Source organism: Girardinichthys multiradiatus, chromosome 24, assembly GCF_021462225.1.
Source record: "Girardinichthys multiradiatus isolate DD_20200921_A chromosome 24, DD_fGirMul_XY1, whole genome shotgun sequence".
Lineage (NCBI taxonomy): Eukaryota > Metazoa > Chordata > Actinopteri > Cyprinodontiformes > Goodeidae > Girardinichthys > Girardinichthys multiradiatus.
The window spans coordinates 25,860,026-25,878,869 of NC_061816.1; positions in this window are offsets into that span (position 1 = coordinate 25,860,026).

An 18,844-nucleotide genomic window follows, 5' to 3' on the forward strand; every position below is an offset into this window, starting at 1 on the left:
TGCCATGCGCCATTTACCCGTCCCTTTCTTCTCCACTGGCAGAATGGGTGTGTTCCATGAAGAGGAATGTGTGGACTCTAAAACACCTGAGTTCCAGAGGCCGTCCACTGTATCTTTAATGCCTAGTTCTGCTGCTGGTTTGTGAGGGTATTGGAGCTTCCATATTGGTTGGTCAGTGGTCAACTGAAAGGTAATGGGGGAACATTGAATCAGGCCTACATCTGTGGGTCCCTCTGCCCAGAGGGTGGAAGGCATTTTTTCCACAATAGCAGGTGCCAGCGGATGGTCTGTTTTTTCCCCACCATGGTGTCTGTCTAACTGAACATGCTCCAGTGTGCCAACATCCGTGGAGTGGTTGAATATGCGATAAGTGTTCCCTGAGGTCGAGTAAAAAAGGTTGGGGGTTGCCAAAGGCTGCCAATCCTGTAGGTTCAGGGAGCGTTTTAACACACCTCCAAGTTCACGTGCTTCATGACCTGGGTGCAGAGCCAAAGAGATATGAGGCACTCCATCAGACCACATCCTAAACCACACTTCCTGCTCTTCAGTCAAGTGAACCTCGGCCACCACTCCTTCTGGTGCTACATAAATGTCTGTGGTGACAATGTCCCAGTGCGTACCCTCTAACTTGTCAGCAAAGCTTTCCTGGTAGCATTCACAATTGTTTCTATCATAAAACAAGGTGACATGCGGGGGGTCAGGAGGAGGTACATAGGGCGCCAGAGTGGAGACCCAGGATTTCCACCGATGGAAAGCCGAGAGAATGCCTCTGTGCTCGGTGGTTTCAGGTTGCAGCAAAACCCAGTATATGTCAGCCATTGAGTCCTGCTGTGGCTGGAGGAGGTACTGTCCATGTGAAAAAGAAGTGTTATTGCCACAAAATAACTGGGTGCCATTGGGCAGGTGAACCTGCAGTCCATCACTCCCGCATAAAATGGTTGCTCCCATTTTTATCAACATGTCTCTACCCAGTAAATTTACTGGTGTGTCAGTGGAGACTAGATAACTGTGATTCAGTGTGTGTCCACCAATTTCAGTCTTTAAGGGCTTGGTATATGGCAGGACCTGTTTTGCCCCCGAGAACCCCATGACAGTTGTAGTCCTGGTGGGCAGTGTGTTTGGAGGAGCCTGTTTGATGGTTGAACATGTGGCCCCAGTGTCCACTAGAAAAGGAAGGCTATTTCCGGTCAGAGTCACAGGCAGCAGGGGGTCCGCAGTCCCGCTGTCTTCGGGGGTCGATGGGGACCTTCAGTGGTGCTCAGGCCAGAGACTAGGCTCGTCCCAGGCCGGTAATTGGAGTTGTGGTCTGTGTGCGCCACGTGCTGGGCCACCTCTGCCTCTGTATGGACGGGCCGGAGGAGCCATGGCGGGACCATAACACCCATACACTCCGGGTGGACCATTCTTATGGGGGCAATCTCGGGCCCAATGTCCAGGCTCATTGCAGTAGTAACACACATCAGCACTACCCAGTCTCCTCTGCGGTCTCTGGAATCCCCTTCCCCTCGGCCCTCCCCGTCCCTCAAAATGACCAGCATGTCCCTGATATGAGACCGGGGCCTGATGCCACTGTCCTGCTTTTTCTCAATTTCTAGGAAATGGAGGAGCCTGAGGGGGCTGAGACACTGCACCTTCATACATAATTTTAGGTGTTTTACCCTCCTTTTTCTTTTCCCCAACCTACTGTTTAGCTTTTGCTAATTGCATTTCAGGAGCTGAGTTTGTAACGTTTTTAATTCACTCTCCTCATTTTGTTTTGCCTCTTTGACTTTAGATAAATGATGCATCAGATGGCGTTCCCATACTCCAGTCTCTGCCCCAGGTAGGTTGGGATTATCTTCCATATTAGTTTTAACCTGCGATGGTAACCCTCTTAAGACAGCATCCCGGAACCAGTCCCTTTGGGGACCAGCTCTGTCTGGATTAGTTCCTGTCTGTGTTTGCCACATGGATTTGCACTGATCTAAGTATTCTCTAGGATTTGTGTTTGCGTTCCACTCAGATTTTGGAATGGTACGTCCTCTGGTTACTGGATACATTTGTCTAAGAGCTATGCCTATGAGAGTGGAATAGAAAGTAAATGTCTCCCCATCTGGTGCTGTTGTTGTACCCGCAATAAGCTCTATGTCCCTACAGCTGTGTGGCTTCATGCATCGTCCAGCAATGGTACAGGGCCATTGCTGGACCATAACCTCCACTTTAGCACCACTTTAGCTCACCTAGAGCTAAAGTGTTGCCTGCTGTCATGGAGTCCAGTGTCTGTAGCCATATAGAGGCACCTTCTGTGATAGGGGGAAGTTTCTCACACAAAGTGGTGAGATCTCCCAGTGTGAATGGTTTGTATCTGTTTCCTCCAAATTGTTGTTGGAACAGTGGACCCATATAAGAAGGTTTGGGCTGGGTTCGGGATCTCATGTTATAGCCATGTCCGGCAGGGGGAGGAGTAGCCTCAGGTACTGGTGGCATTGGGGTTGAGGGAGATGACATAACTTCCTCATTTTCAATTGGTAACTGATTCTGTACTGTAATAGGTGGTGCCTGCATAGCAGCGTCATAATAAGTTATCGCAGTCAGTGGTTCTTGTTTTACCCATTTCCCTGACACTGACATATTAACTGAGCCCTCAGTTACATCTGGTTTCAGAGGTGTGACCAACTCCATATCACTAGGTGAATGGGAAATATACGGGGTAGAACATGTTATTGGGCCAGAGGCTGCCTGCAATTTGTCCCGTAGTACCCGGTCAGCAAATGGGTCAGTTAGTGGAACCTGTGAAATGAATGAACCTCCAGAGGACAGTTCAGACTCAGCAGTGGAATGTGAGTAGAGAAGCGGGGGCTGAGGGGGAGAGAGCAGGCGGTGATGGGCCAGGAGAAGGCTGGGCATGTACTGGCTGTAGATCACACACGCTCACGTGTCCCCTAGTAACTTGCAACGTGGGGTATAAGCCTGCGGGGGGAGGAGTGGGGGGAGTGGTGTGTGCAGGAAGTGTATAAGGTTGCGGCATTTCAACTGTACTGCTATCTTTAATCTGTCTGCTTTTCCTGTCTCTTTTATTAGTCATAGCATGATCACTACTTTGCCACAGTAAACCCATCTGTGACCAAAATTGTTCATCCTTTTCTGCTTTGTCTTTAAGTTCCTTCCACTTTCCTCTTCCCAACCACCTGCTGTCTCTACACTGTTTGTCAGCCAACTCTTTGTCCTGTTTTGACTTTTTCATCTTCAACCAGAACCACTTGCCAACATTCTCTCTATCTGTCTTGCTTTTTCCATCTTTTGACAATTCTTCATTTATTTTAGAATCCATTCGTTTAACCAACTTCTGTTCCTGTTTATGTTCATGTGATTTTTAATAGCAGCTTTCATTATTAGCAGCTGGTTCTCTATGCTCTTCCATGGACCATTCTGTCCCCATCCACTGTTATCTATTTCTCTATAAAATTCACCCTCCATCTTATGACAACTACTATCCTTTTTTCTAAAAGATATATTTAATGCGTTATCTCAGTCACTCACTCATTCAGTTATGGCCGACCGGGAGGTATGGCACACTATGTCCCGAGTTCCCGGTCCAATTGAAGGTTCTCTAATCGACCCTAAATACACCAGAACACATCCACCCCCCAGGAGCCTGTTTTCAGTGGCCGGTCCTTGTTATCACCATCAGTTACCAGACCGAACACTTATCCAGTCCCCAGGGCCTTTCACACTGTTTTTTATTTTTTTTTTACCCGCAATGGGAATCGCTCGCTGCTTGGCGTTCTTCCCCACTCACACAACAGCTTTCATTCACTCATGTTTTCCTAATTAGTCTGTTCTTGCCGGTGGTGTGTCCAGCTCACAGCTCATTTATTTAACCTCTCGAACTCACAGGACTTTCTATCTTTTACGGTGTTATTTCCACCGCTTATATTGTTCCTTCTGTGCTTATGCAGACGTCTGTAATGTGAGTGTTCGCAGAGAAATATTTCTGTTACTCATCAGCATTCATACACAGTGTATTTGCCTGGTCTTGTTCTCAGTTATATGTAGAATTCGAGGTTTCTCAAGTCCTCGGGCCTCTAACCCAGCTAACAGTAGTCCACCATCGAGGACGTACTCTAAAGTGCCACGTTCGAGAAACTGCTATATTTTTCCACACAACACCACCACTAAGTCTTGTAATTTTCCTAAAACAACATCCTATTCACCAGTTTAAATCCTAGTCAACATTTATGACACTCTTTTTCTTACGTTTTGGCAGACTCAGACTTACTAAGACATTGGACACAATATTAATTTAGCCTATTGAAAATCCAAAAGCAGAGTTTGATAAAACAGGTTCTGCTTACCTTTTCTGTAGTTTTGGCTAGCCTGTGTCCGGTGTCTGTTGGTCCTTGTCAGTGATCCCAATTTTTCACCTGTTTTCCCAAATCCCGGATGACGCCCCCAAGTTGTCGAAGCCGTCTCTGCTTCCCTGGGTCCGTTGATTTGGGCAGAGGTTTGAAAAGAGTGAAATAAACACAAAGTACAATCAGCTTAAGTTCGCCTCTGCGCAGAGGGAGAGAGATGCTCCAGCCAACGCCTGCGAGCACAACTCTGCTCTCTCTCCGCTTCCAGCTCATTTTATTAAGTCTCTAGGTTGTGTTCAACATTTCCTTTTTTACATATATCATATCACTTATTTGTACACTTATTTGTATAACAGTTCCTTATGTCCAAATAAGGAGTGCTTCCTGTTATTACTTCCAGCAGGCTCATCTTATCCTGTCTCCTTCACTCCCTATCTGCTGCTCCCCTGTCCTTCACCAATTTATGACCTCTATCAGCACATTCCAGTTACACACATAGATAGTTTATATTCTACATTCCACAGGAGAGGAGCCTGATAACTAAAGGATCTCCCTCCCATTCTACTTCTAGAGACTCTAGGAACCACCAGTAAACCTGCAGTTTGAGAACGAAGTGCTCTGTTAGGAACATATGGAACCATCAGATCTCTGATGTATGATGGAGCTAGATCATTAAGGGCTTTATATGTGAGGAGGAGAATTTTAAATTATATTCTGGATTTAACAGGGAGCCAATGAAGGGAAGCTAAAATAGGAGAAATATGATCTCTCTTTTTAATTTTCATCAGAACTCTTGCTGCAGCATTTTGAATCAGCTGAAGGCTTTTAACTGCATTTTGTGGACATCCTGATAGTAACGAATTACAATAGTCCAGCCTTGAAGTAACAAATGCATGGACTAGTTTTTCAGCGCCACTCCTGGACAGGATATTTCTAATTTTGGCAATGTTCCGGAGGTGAAAGAAGGAAACCTGAATAATATGGGATTGAAATGACATGTTCTGATCAAAAATAACACCAAGGTTTTTTACGTTATTATCAGAGGTCAATTTAATGCCATCCAGGTTAAGTGATTGACTTAGCAGTTTCTTTTTTCTAAAGACTCCAGTCCAAAGACGACAACTTATTTCTTGTCTGAATTTAGAAGCAGAAAATTTAAAGTCATCCAAGTTTTATGTCTTCAAGACATGCTTGTAGTATATCTAACTGGTTGGGCTCATCAGGATTCATGGATAAGTAAAGCTGAGTATCATCAGCGTAACAGTGAAAATTTATCCTATGCTGCTTGATAATTTTACCTATTGGAAGCATATATATATTAAAGAGAATTGGCCCAAGTACTGAACCCTGTGGTACTCCACAATTAACCCTGGAGTTTAAAGATGATTTATCACTTACATGAACACACTGGAATCTGTCAGACAAATAAGATTTAAACCAGCCTAGCGCTGTTCCCCTGATCCCTACAGCATATTTCAGCCTTTCTAAGAGAATATTGAGATTTTGTGGTTGACTGTATCAAATGCAGCACTGAGATCTAACAGAACCAGTACAGACACAAGTCCATTATCTGAGGCCATAAGAATATCATTAGTGACTTTCAGCAGAGCTGTTTCAGTGCTATGATGAGCTCTGAAGCCTGACTGAAACTCTTCAAACAGGTCATTACTGTATAAATGTTCACACATTTGATTAGCAACTATTTTCTCAAGAATTTTAGATAAGAATGGAAGATTGCATATAGGTCTGTAATTTTTAAAATCATCTTGATCAAGCAAAGGTTTCTTAAGTAAAGGTTTAATTACAGCTACCTTAAAAGCCTGTGGTACATATCCATTTACTAAAGATAGATTAATCATATCTAAAAGGGGGCTGGTAATCAGAGGGAACACTTCCTTAAATAATTTGGTTGGGATTGGGTCTAACATACAAGTTGAAGGTTTAGATGAAGCTAATATTTCTGATAACTCAGGAAGCTCCACAGGATCAAAACAGTCCTAACACAAATCAGGTTCTACAGTTATTTCCAATGTTGTCTCACTTGCTGAGGATGAAGTAATCATCTTCGGGAGTATGTCAAAGATTTTCTTTTTAATAGAATAAATTTTTTTCGGGAAGAATCCCATAACGTCATGACTACTGAGAGCTAAGGGAATGGATGATTCAACAGAGCTATGACTCTCTGTAAGTTTAGCAACTGTACTAAAGAGAAACCTGGGATTATTCTTGTTCTCTTCTATTAATGATGAGAAATAAGCTGTTCTGGCTTGGTGAAGTGTCTTTTTATACAACAGTAGGCTATTTTTCCAGATTAAGTAGGAATCCTCTAGGTGTGTAGAGCGCCATTTTCTCTCCAATTTTCTAACATTATGCTTTAAAGTACGCAGATCTGAATTAAACCAGGGAGATAGCCTCCTATGAATGATTACCTTCTTTTTCAAAGGGGCTGCATTGTCTAATGCATCACGCAATGATGAAGTAACACTGTGAACAAGAGAATCAATTTGTGAAGGGGAAGAAACAAAATTATTGCCCTCCAACTGTGCTTTTCTGTGATAATGAGGAAATCAAAAGTGGAACAGATTCTTTAAAGGTTGTTACAGCATTGTCTGATAATGAGCTACTATAATGTCCTCTCCTAGTCTTTAGATCCCCTTTAAGTTATTGTTTACTCTATGGTTTGTTTTCCTCAACATTAGTTTAGCTTCTCCCCATGTCCCTGGTTAGTTCCTCCTAGAGTTTAATTCTATTTAGGTTCGTTTAGGTTTAGACTTATTATTTATTCCTTCTAGCTCTCCTTGTCTCTAGATTAAGTAGCTTCAGCTTTCGTTTACGTTTCTAGTTTCATGTCTCCATGTTCCCAGCCTTCTGTTCTATTAGTAACCATAGCAACCTCCATTACCTCAGTTTCCTTCACCTGGCCAGCAGACCTCTAAGCATTCATCTGATTAACCACCTCTCTCCTTCCCATTGTTCCACCATTCACCTTCCCTGTATATAAGCTTGTCCTGCTAGATACCAGCTATTCACCTGTCATGCTCCTGCGTTGTTCCAAGAATCCCTGTCAACCTGGTTCCTGTTCTGCTCTTGTAAGTTCTGTACGTCTTGTTAACTGCTTCCTGAACTCATGGCCAAGTATCCTGAGCTGTTCAAGCCTTCTAAATAAATTATGGATCAAAACCTTACCTTATGGCTCCCGAGTATCTCCCTGCAAGCGAGTTCGACCCAAACCCACTTCTTGACAAGATTAGAATAAAACATCCAGAGCCATAATAATCTTGCTAATTAATACCCCGGAAATTGTTATGGAACCAGAGCAGCTTTATCATGGCCAAACAGAAAGATTTGTCCAATGCCCTTTGACCTGATTTTGACTTTATTTAACCTTATCTATCATGACACCACACAGTAGTGACAGGTCTTATTAACATCTTGGACGGCACATATTATGTATGGAAAGAAATAAAACATATAATTGGCAGCACTGACAACTGATTATTTCAAGGGAAACCCCTTGAAATGTACCTTCTCATTTTGAGAGGGTCCTTGCAGAACATGAAGATAAACAACAGTAATATGAATCAAACAAATAAGAAAAAATCACACAGAAATACCCATGACATTCTCAAGGACACACGCACACAAACACACACTCCCACAAACACGCACTCACACACTCTCACAACCACCAGCATAGCAACTGCATGGCACATACACTTAACATCAAGACACAAAATAAGACAACACATACGGATGCAGAGTTCATGTGCATATCTCTGTGAGGATTAAGTCCAGAATAAATTAACCTTTGTTCTTACTGAAAGAAAGAGCAAGATGTTTTACAATAAAGTAAGTAAAGGCAACTTAGAAATATGAACAGCAGTGACACATCTAAGTAAGTGAGGCAAAGTATTCCAAGCTGATGGAACTTTAAATATAAATACAAAACTTCTAATTTTTCCTAATTCTTGGTGTAAAACACAAAAAGATAACTGCTCGGTATTTCTCAGGCCATATAGGGAATTGAAATGGATTAAGTTTTTCTAAATACGGAGTATTTCAAAGTTTGAGAGGATGAAGATTAGTTTCTGTGGCATGGCCATAAATAACATCAGCGTGTTCTAGGACTGGAAGCACCAGTTGTGTGAAAACTCTTTTACAAGCTAGAAGGAAAAAACATTCTACAGAACAAAAATGTGACAATTTTAAGGCAACAGGCTTCCAAACAATAATATATGTAGGATTTTGGCACGACCAGTTAGACTGTTTTAGATTTTATCTGACTCCAAAAGATGATTTTTCAAAAACTTTACAACAAATAATTGCAGTGATTAAACTTGGAAAAACTTTCACTCATTTCAGACTTACAGTAGGAGGAAAAATGCTGTTAACTCTCTATAATTTGAAAAGAATAAACCTACCATTGCCTTCTGACAAGATTAAAATTAATGTCCTATATTAAAACTTGGTTTTCACCAAAAGTGGTAGTTGCATTAAATGATGCAGTTGATTTAATTGATGGAATTAAAAACAATTAAATCCCTGGCAGATTATACATAGCGATTTATGCATAAATAGGTTTATTGTGGTAGGCAGAAGTACAAATTAATTTTTCAACTTTCACTACTTGATGCTGCAAAAGGGTGAAAAGAGACCAAGTATCCATAGTTTTTGTGTTAGGCCACCAGGTTGATTGATTGTTTTTTTTTTTTTTGTACAGGGACAGTGCACAACAATACATTATGCATGGTGCCAGGTTATAGCAAAAGATGCTAATTTCCACCTCTAGTCCCTTGACAGGTTGATGTTAATCATAAAACACAATCGTAACAAACTTCGCCCCTCAGTTACACCATTTATGAAAGACTTCCAGGGATTTATCATTTCTCTATCACACACTTGCACCTGGGCTGCACTGTGGCGCAGTTGGTAGCACTGTTGCCTTGCAGCAAGAAGGTCCTGGGTTCAATTCCCAACTGGGGGTCTTTCTGCATGGAGTTTGCATGTTCTCCCCATGCATGCGTGGGTTCTCACCAGGTACTCTGGCTTCCTCCCACAGTCTGAAGACATGCCTGTTAGGTTAATTGGTCACTCTAAATTGCCCTTAGGTGTATGCATGAGTGTGTGCATGGTTGTTTGTGTGTTGCCCTGCAATTGACTGGTGACCTGTCCAGGGTGAACCCTGCCTCTTGCCCATAGACTGCTGGAGATAGGCAGCAGCTCCCCTGCAACCCACTATGGAATAAGCGGTAGAAAATGACTGACTGACACTTGCACCTATACAATAAACATACCTACCACACATACACTTTCACACACTCACATACTTTCCAAAAGAACCAACTATACTTCCATTTACACACATTCATCACTAATGAGTGCAGACCTGCTTTCATAAAAGCCATTTCTTTGTCAAACATGCAAACATTGAGAAACGTGTACAGGTCCTTCTCAAAATATTAGCATATTGTGATAAAGTTCATTATTTTCCATAATGTCATGATGAAAATTTAACATTCATATATTTTAGATTCATTGCACACTAACTGAAATATTTCAGGTCTTTTATTGTCTTAATACGGATGATTTTGGCATACAGCTCATGAAAACCCAAACTTCCTATCTCACAAAATTAGCATATTTAATCCGACCAATAAAAGAAAAGTGTTTTTAATACAAAAAACGTCAACCTTCAAATAATCATGTACAGTTATGCACTCAATACTTGGTCGGGAATCCTTTTGCAGAAATGACTGCTTCAATGCGGCGTGGCATGGAGACAATCAGCCTGTGGCACTGCTGAGGTCTTATGGAGGCCCAGGATGCTTCGATAGCGGCCTTTAGCTCATCCAGAGTGTTGGGTCTTGAGTCTCTCAACGTTCTCTTCACAATATCCCACAGATTCTCTATGGGGTTCAGGTCAGGAGAGTTGGCAGGCCAATTGAGCACAGTGATACCATGGTCAGTAAACCATTTACCAGTGGTTTTGGCACTGTGAGCAGGTGCCAGGTTGTGCTGAAAAATGAAATCTTCATCTCCATAAAGCTTTTCAGCAGATGGAAGCATGAAGTGCTCCAAAATCTCCTGATAGCTAGCTGCATTGACCCTGCCCTTGATAAAACACAGTGGACCAACACCAGCAGCTGACACGGCACCCCAGACCATCACTGACTGTGGGTACTTGACACTGGACTTCTGGCATTTTGGCATTTCCTTCTCCCCAGTCTTCCTCCAGACTCTGGCACCTTGATTTCCGAATGACATGCAGAATTTGCTTTCATCTGAAAAAAGTACTTTGGACCACTGAGCAACAGTCCAGTGCTGCTTCTCTGTAGCCCAGGTCAGGTGCTTCTGCCGCTGTTTCTGGTTCAAAAGTGGCTTGACCTGGGGAATGCGGCACCTGTAGCCCATTTCCTGCACACGCCTGTGCACGGTGGCTCTGGATGTTTCTACTCCAGACTCAGTCCACTGCTTCCACAGGTCCCCCAAGGTCTGGAATCGGCCCTTCTCCACAATCTTCCTCAGGGTCCGGTCACCTCTTCTCATTGTGCAGCGTTTTCTGCCACACTTTTTCCTTCCCACAGACTTCCCACTGAGGTGCCTTGATACAGCACTCTGGGAACAGCCTATTCGTTCAGAAATTTCTTTCTGTGTCTTACCCTCTTGCTTGAGGGTGTCAATAGTGGCCTTCTGGACAGCAGTCAGGTCGGCAGTCTTACCCATGATTGGGGTTTTGAGTGATGAACCAGGCTGGGAGTTTTAAAGGCCTCAGGAAACTTTTGCAGGTGTTTAGAGTTAACTCGTTGATTCAGATGATTAGGTTCAAGCTCGTTTAGAGACCCTTTTAATGATATGCTAATTTTGTGAGATATGAATTTTGGGTTTTCATGAGCTGTATGCCAAAATCATCCGTATTAAGACAATAAAAGACCTGAAATATTTCAGTTAGTGTGCAATGAATCTAAAATATATGAATGTTAAATTTTCATCATTACATTATGGAAAATAATTAACTTTATCACAATATGCTAATATTTTGAGAAGGACTTGTACATGTTATAATCTCAGTTGGTAATGTATTCCACTGACTCATGGCAACAACAGAGAAGGCAGATTTAGCAAAAGATGTCTTACATTTTGGAATGCTGCACACTCCTCTAGAGGTTGCCCTTGTTACTCTAGTTGTTTTTTCTGAGCTCAGTGTGACATACCTTCTTAGAGGAGGAGCACTAATACCATGAATAATTAAAAAAAGTAAGCAAATGTTTGCATGCATAATAAGGTTATTAAAATTTAAGAAATTGTATTTTGAAAGAATATGACAGTGGTGTACTGTCTACATTTCTTTTCATGAATTTTTATTGCACTTTTGAAGGTTGATTCAAGAGGCTTTAAGACTGTTTTGCATGCCTGCGACCAGCTAGTCACACAATACAGAATACGGGAAAAAAATCATGGAATTTAAATACATATGTGATGCTTCAATGGTAAGGGATCCCCGGATGAACCTAAAATTTGCTAGAGTACATTTTAAAGAGTTGCACAATTTTTTTTACATGATTTTTAAAAGTCAAGGTTTGATCCAGAGTAACACCTAAATAAGTGAAGCTGTTAACATTAATTATTTTTTCCCCATTTATATAAATGTCTGGATGATCTAAAGATTTATGTCTATTTGTAAAATACATTGCAACAGTCTTTTCTACATTTAAGGTGATACAACTTTTTAGCCAGGCCAAAACTTTTTTCAATTCCCCTGTTAATCTTTCAGCCACTTCACTCATATTTGTTCCATGAGTGAACAGAACAGTGTCGTCCGCATACATGACGGTGTTGATGTCACATTCCAAAGGGAGATCGTTGATGTATAAACTAAAAAACAGTGGCCCTAATACAGAGCCCTGTGGGACTCCCATGGTGCAATTTTTAACGGTGGACAGTGTGTGATTTACTCAAACACATTGTTTTCTGCCACTCAGGTATGATGTTATCCAGTTTATTGTCTGGTTGGACAGTCCATAGTTTGATAGTTTGCTTAATAAAATACTGTGGGAAACAGTATCGAAAGCCTTTCGTAAGTCTAGGAAGACAGCTCCCACTACTCATCCTTGGTCTAGGTTTGATTTAATTTCTTCAAGGAAGTAGGAACAAGCGGTCTCTGTTGAATATTTTTTCCTAAAACCACATTGCAAAGGATTTAAATAAGCATTGGTTTCAAGATGTTGGATTAGTTGCTCTGCCACAACCTTTTTGTAGACTTTGGAGATGGTTGGGAGGATGGTAATGGGCCGATGGTTATTAACCTCTCGTTTGTCTCCGGACTTATATACAGGTATAACAATGCCAGTTTTTAATGCATCAGGAAATATACCATCTCTAATGGACCAATTTATTATTTTTGTCAGGACTGGGATCAGACTTTCTGCGTGGGTTTTTAGAAACACACTATCCAACCCATGCAAATCTTTAGCTTTGCTATTATTAAGTTGCCCAATAATCTTTTCCACCTTTGCGTCGTTAACAGGTGTCAGATTAAAGGTTGATGTATCACAGAATAATGAGTGGGAAGAGCAATGTGTTGGGAACAACTGGGCCAGCCTCTCAACAAAATTAATCAAATATTCATTAAAATGTATTACTAAAATTTCAGTATCATTTTCAATATTGTCATTTATTTTGAGCTGTATGTCATAGCTGGTGTTTTTCTCTTTTCTAAGTAATTTATCAATATTTTTCCATAACAATTTACTATTTCCTTTTGCATCTTTAATTAAGTTGAGGAAAAAGTTTGCCTTTGTTTTTCTGAGCAATGTTATGACCTTATTTCTCAAACTTCGATATATCGAATAATCAGTTGTTAATCTGGTTTTGATCAACTTTTTTAGTGAGGCATCTCTTTTCCTCATTAATTCCCAGAGTTCAGCAATAAACTCTGTTTTTTAAGTTTTATTTTTTTTGTCTTTTTATACTTTAATAAAATATTTCTTAAGACTGATATTAGATCATTGCAGGCTTGTTCACATGATTGATTTTCTATTATTTTATTGCAGTTAATTTGCTGTATGTCATTTTCCAATAGAGATATATCCTTCTTTGAGATAAATGATATTTCTTGGTTCTTTTTTGGTTGATTTTGGTCCCTAAATCTGTTTTTATTTAACTTTCTTGCAATTAGTGTGAAATTATGTTTGGATAATCCTGTTACTAAATTATATGTTTTACCTATTCTTTCTGGTTTGTTTGTAAAGACAAGGTCTATAAGTGTTTGAGTAGTTTTTGTTATCCTTGTTGGTTTATTTATTGTCTCATTTGTAGTGATTTCATAATGTCATCGAGATTTTTCTTGCGCATTTTGTCAAGCCAATTTAGGTTAAAATAGCCCATGAGTAAGACCTCTTTTCCTTCAAACATTTTAAGCATTTTAAATAACTCTGAATAAAATGTATTTGTGACATTTGGGGGGCAACAGATGGCAATTACAACAAATGACATTTCACGAGAAAGTGTAATTTTAGCTCCTACACATTCTAATACATCGTTTTTTATATCAATTTCATTACTTTGGATATTATCTTTCACATATATCAAAACCCCTCCCCCTCTCCTTCTATCACGTCTATATGTTTTATATCCAGGAACGGTAAACACAGATAACGGAGTTGTGGAACGTAGCCATGTTCTGTGAGTCCAGATTTGAGTCCATTAGTAAATGCTCAATTTGTTTAGTCTTAGATATGACGCTCCGTAAGTTTATGTGTCCTCCGAAGATCCCCTTTGGTTTGGTATTAGGATCCCACAGGACGCGGGCGTGATTTACCGTTTGAAATAATTTTGTCTCTTTTTGTTTTAGAGTCACGATAGTCTGTAGAGCGGTTGCAGATCGCAGGAAGGATGAATTTGTTTGTGATTTGTGACTGTTTGTCTTATTGTTACCCTGTATTCCTGGTGAAAAGGTATCAAGTGATGAAGGTGGCACAGTGATGCCTACCTGATGTTGTTTCAGTGGAGCTATGGGTCCGGGGTTTACTTGTACGTCTCCACAAAGTAAGAGAAAAATGCAGAAAAAAATTACACTTCCCCGTTTCGATGTATTACGTGTCAGCGGCGTCCTGTGTCCACACTGATGCTGTGTGCACAAGACAACCGCTTTTCCTTGATCCAAAACATGATTAAACAGAACGTACTGACTCCAAGTATCCAATGGGATGGCATGTGACTTTGGTGTAGCGTATTCATTCAGCCAGCTACCAAACATTTGCATGCTGATGATTGCCAATACGTACAACAATATATTCAGTGTACGAAGTAGATGTTGAACTTTGGTGTTTTTTGGAAAGAAAGGCTTTATATTCCCATGTCCAGGTAGAGCAGAATTATCAGGCAGCTTCCTAGATGTTTTTTGGAAGGAAGAAGCAGAAGCACCTCCCGAGCTGCTGCACCTTGACGCCATCATCTTGACGGCGTCAAGGTGCAGCAGCTCGTAGGAAAGTATAGCCTATAGATCGGCTATACTTTCCTTCTTCTAAATGAAATGATTCTGTTTATAACTAGTCTATTTGCTTTTTTATCTTCTTTTATTCCTTCATAAGCTGGTACACAGCAAGACTGCAGTGTCGTTTATTTTTGTCTTCTTTGTATATAATAATAATAATAATGGAAATAACAATGTAAAAATATGATTATGTGTTGTGAAATGAAGATGGTGAATGAAAATAAATGTCACTACCCAAGTTTGTGATTTCTTGTTTGTGTTAATTTGTTGTACTGGGATGACTGTATGATCAAATTGTTTCTTTTCAGGCATTGCTGGTCATAATACTCATGATTTCTATGGAAAGCTTAATGAATAGTCGTCCCACTAAATTGCCTGATGATGTGAGCGATAACCCTAAACATACAGGTCCTTCTCAAAATATTAGCATATTGTGATAAAGTTCATTATTTTCCATAATGTCATGATGAAAATTTAACATTCATATATTTTAGATTCATTGCACACTAACTGAAATATTTCAGGTCTTTTATTGTCTTAATACGGATGATTTTGGCATACAGCTCATGAAAACCCAAAATTCATATCTCACAAAATTAGCATATTTCATCCGACCAATAAAAGAAAAGTGTTTTTAATACAAAAAACGTCAACCTTCAAATAATCATGTACAGTTATGCACTCAATACTTGGTCGGGAATCCTTTGGCAGAAATTACTGCTTCAATGCGGCGTGGCATGGAGGCAATCAGCCTGTGGCACTGCTGAGGTCTTATGGAGGCCCAGGATGCTTCAATAGCGGCCTTTAGCTCATCCAGAGTGTTGGGTCTTGAGTCTCTCAACGTTCTCTTCACAATATCCCACAGATTCTCTATGGGGTTCAGGTCAGGAGAGTTGGCAGGCCAATTGAGCACAGTGATACCATGGTCAGTAAACCATTTACCAGTGGTTTTGGCACTGTGAGCAGGTGCCAGGTCGTGCTGAAAAATGAAATCTTCATCTCCATAAAGCTTTTCAGCAGATGGAAGCATGAAGTGCTCCAAAATCTCCTGATAGCTAGCTGCATTGACCCTGCCCTTGATAAAACACAGTGGACCAACACCAGCAGCTGACACAGCACCCCAGACCATCACTGACTGTGGGTACTTGACACTGGACTTCTGGCATTTTGGCATTTCCTTCTCCCCAGTCTTCCTCCAGACTCTGGCACCTTGGTTTCTGAATGACATGCAGAATTTGCTTTCATCCGAAAAAAGTACTTTGGACCACTGAGCAACAGTCCAGTGCTGCTTCTCTGTAGCCCAGGTCAGGCGCTTCTGCCGCTGTTTCTGGTTCAAAAGTGGCTTGACCTGGGGAATGCGGCACCTGTAGCCCATTTCCTGCACACACCTGTGCACGGTGGCTCTGGATGTTTCTACTCCACACTCAGTCCACTGCTTCCGCAGGTCCCCCAAGGTCTGGAATCGGCCCTTCTCCACAATCTTCCTCAGGGTCCGGTCACCTCTTCTCGTTGTGCAGCGTTTTCTGCCACACCTTTTCCTTCCCACAGACTTCCCACTGAGGTGCCTTGATACAGCACTCTGGGAACAGCCTATTCGTTCAGAAATGTCTTTCAGTGTCTTACCCTCTTGCTTGAGGGTGTCAATAGTGGCCTTTTGGACAGCAGTCAGGTCGGCAGTCTTACCCATGATTGGGGTTTTGAGTGATGAACCAGGCTGGGAGTTTTAAAGGCCCCAGGAATCTTTTGCAGGTGTTTAGAGTTAACTCGTTGATTCAGATGATTAGGTTCATAGCTCGTTTAGAGACCCTTTTAATGATATGGTAATTTTGTGAGATAGGAATTTTGGGTTTTCATGAGCTGTATGCCAAAATCATCCGTATTAAGACAATAAAAGACCTGAAATATTTCAGTTAGTGTGCAATGAATCTAAAATATATGAATGTTAAATTTTCATCATGACATTATGGAAAATAATGAACTTTATCACAATATGCTAATATTTTGAGAAGGACCAGTATATTTTTCTCCTAGGTGAATAAGGCCTGAAAAAGTGGTTTGGAGCTGCCTGACAAATGGGTCCATTGACACATTATTACTTAGGACATTAGATCTCTGGGGTTCAGGAAAAATAGGAATCCAAAGATTGTGTTTGAGGGTTGAAAATGTGTGGTTGAGAAGAGTGTGACAGGAATGAATGAAGGCCCAAGGTATGAATGATGTTTTGATGTGGGCCACAGGAGTGAATGTTTTTAGGTTTAATTTCTGTGAGTTCATTGTTTGTTTTGGGTTTTGATTCATAGTTGTGTTCGGACAACTAATGAAAGTTTTGGATTGCACCAAGTTTTGTTTTTCATTAGTTTTTTCTCTAATATCGGTGTTGACAATATGCTCACAAGTTGAAACAATTTTCTGGGTTTTAGTTTCAGAGAGTGAACATTTAAATTTCTTTTGAATTTTCTTGAGGTGAAATTTGATCTAAATTCTCTTTGGAATGACAACAGAACCAAATAGAATCTGTCATTCTGCCATAGGGTTCTGGTTGATTAAGTGTGTCTAAATTTGTGTTTCAATGTTTGTCTCAAATGTTTGTCTGACTAACCATTAGACTTCAGAGAAAACAAAAAGAAATAATGATAATAATCATAGGACGGAAAAACTGGGAATAGATATATTGGGGGAAAATGACTGGTTATAGTGATCAAATGTTTCACAGGAATGAATAACAAAATAATGGTATGATTAAGGTTTTACAGAATATGCAAATTCCTTTTATCTAGTATTGGGGGTAGAAGTTTCGGGGAAGGACCCTAAAGGTCTAATTTAGGTAGATATAATCAAATTATCAAAGTGCTTAAAAAGTAGGTTGTGCAAATCACTAGAAACCTTCATAGTAAATTATGCGAAAACTTTGTTCTGGGGATGATTTCAAAAATTATTATGAAGATTCTCATGAAAACAGGTATTGGAGCTTGTCCTGTTCCCAACAAGCCCTAAAGGAAATTGTTATTGATTTTATGGGTACTGACAACAGTCTGAAAGGATGTAGAGATGTGCTTGACACTTTCACCAGGTCGGCTGAGAGAGCTAATCACACAATCAAAAAACGATTGGCTAACGTTTGTGCTGATACAAAAATGAAGTGGCTAGATGCGATGCCCTTGGTGATGTTTTACATAAGGTATTCACCGACTGAGCTCATGGGTTTAACTCCCCACGAGCGGCGGATAGGAAGAACCATGCCCTGACCTTTCACCTCCTCTCTTCAGTCAGGGTATGCACCCAGTCTGGATTCAGAGAGAGCAACTGGCATGCTCAATGATTTCAAGCTACTGTGAAGTTTTTGTCTCATAACACACAGGAGGCTCTAACCAAAGAACCAACAGGAGAAACAAATGGAACTCTGGATGAGGGCAAAACTAAGGTAAGCAGATCATATTGCAGGAAGGTAGAGCAATAATCTGAAGGAAACCTCAGAGAAATCAGAAAGCACCTGAGGAAGAACATACGAATAGGTTCAACTGAATATGTCTGAATATGTAACATTTCATTTCCAGCCAACACATCAAAATGTGCTTGAGGAATTTAATTTATTCCAGTAACCATAACATTAACTCATCTTTTTGCTTTCAACTAACAAAATACAATTATGTGGAACCTGTTTCATACAATATTGAGTGGGCTGGGTTACTTCAACAGAGGGAACGTGATAAAGAAATAAACAATGAAAATTTTATTTGTTGGGTTAAAGCTTGAAGGAGTATGTCCTGGTAAATTTGAAAGGTCACAAAATCAGAAATCACAGAGGGGAGAAGGATTTCTAAAGTAAAACTGTGTGAATAATCAACAAACAAAAGTGTAGTACTGTGAATGTGGGAAATTGTGTAATAATTTGCATGAAGGGTTAAAGGAGTGTTCAACTATTTAATCAATTCGAATAACTTCATGAATAGAAATTATAACTTTCTATGTGCTTCTCAGTTATTTATTTATAGATTATGTTGTTTGTAACTTAGATTGT